The sequence below is a fragment of the Aplysia californica genome, unplaced genomic scaffold (genome assembly GCF_000002075.1).
Source record: "Aplysia californica isolate F4 #8 unplaced genomic scaffold, AplCal3.0 scaffold00362, whole genome shotgun sequence".
Taxonomy (NCBI): domain Eukaryota; kingdom Metazoa; phylum Mollusca; class Gastropoda; order Aplysiida; family Aplysiidae; genus Aplysia; species Aplysia californica.
This window is the reverse complement of record NW_004797632.1, coordinates 647704-648851: the sequence shown is the minus strand read 5'-3', so window position 1 is coordinate 648851 and position 1148 is coordinate 647704. Positions and strand designations below refer to the sequence as shown.

General features: G+C 42.7%; 1 protein-coding gene and 1 long non-coding RNA gene across 3 annotated transcripts in view; both read left to right on the top strand.

Annotated features, from left to right (window-relative positions):
* LOC118478072 overlaps nt 1-409 on the top strand; it is a 3413-nt gene extending 3004 nt beyond the window's left edge. The window contains exon 2 of one of the 2 annotated variants that reach the window (XR_004858787.1): nt 110-409. This is a non-coding gene — a long non-coding RNA (uncharacterized LOC118478072). Of the gene's footprint in view, nt 1-4 lie in introns of both variants that reach the window. The other variant, XR_004858786.1, reaches the window with a different exon arrangement.
* Nucleotides 1-1148, top strand: part of LOC101853869 (endothelin-converting enzyme homolog) — a gene marked incomplete at its 5' end in the record, with an annotated part of 35357 nt that overhangs the window by 6660 nt on the left and 27549 nt on the right.

Genomic DNA, 1148 nt, shown 5'->3' with positions numbered 1-1148 from the left:
GTAGGTCGTTCTGCTGGGATGTTGTAACCTCCCTAGTAGGTCGTTCTGCTGGGATGTTGTAACCTCCCTAGTAGGTCGTTCTGCTGGGATGTTGTAACCTCCCTAGTAGGTCGTTCTTTACTATGCACCATGTGCGTCCTGGGTCCTGTTGGGTCGTTTTTGACCCGTAGGCTATAGAAATATACATGTATAGTTAAATATGCTGTCAGTCGTTTCTGACCCATATATAAATATAGAAAAATGTGTCGAGGGTCGTTTATGACCCATTTGCACTGTATAAAAATAGAAAAATTTGCCGTGGATCGTTTATGACCCATGCATAAATATATAGGAACATAATATGTAGTGGGTCGTTTATAACCCATATTTTGGGAAATATGGCATGGGTTATTTCAGACCAATATGAAATGAAGAGAAAAATACGCTCTTGCTTTTTATAACCAAACATGTTATGAAAGTGAGCCGAAACCATAGTCCCCTGAACACCCATGTCAATAGTGAACAACTGAAACATCCATGTCAATAGTGAACAACTGAAACATCCATGTCAATAGTGAACAACTGAAACATCCATGTCAGTAGTAAACACCTGAAACATCCATGTCAATAGTGAACAACTGAAACAGGTGAAGGAGTTTGAATATATTCTTGGCAGCACTTTTTTTGAAAACGGGTCCATAGACAGAGAATCAGATGCGAACTCAAAAAGCCAACGCTGTCTCCTACCAGCTCGCACCCCTTCTATCTCATCCAAACATCTCCATGGACACAAAGAGACAACTTATCATCTCAATATTCATACCAACATTATGTTATCAGAGCCAGACCTGGACCTTATGCAAAACCCATGAAAGCAAAATCAGCGCATGCGAAATGAAATGTCTCCGCAAAACCCTTAACATCACAAGACGAGACAGGCAGAGAAATGAAGAAGTAAGAGCAGCTATCGGCACTGAGTCCTGCCTGCGCTACACGGAAAGACAGAGGATAAAATGGTTTGGCCACCTGTTACGCATGTCACCTGGCCAGCCAGCCTCCAGAGCCTACAACACCAAGCCCTCAGGCTATAAAGGAAGAGGAAGGCCACGCAAAAAGTGGATCGAGGGTGTCAAGGAAACCCTCAGAAAACAACATCACAACTGAAAGAG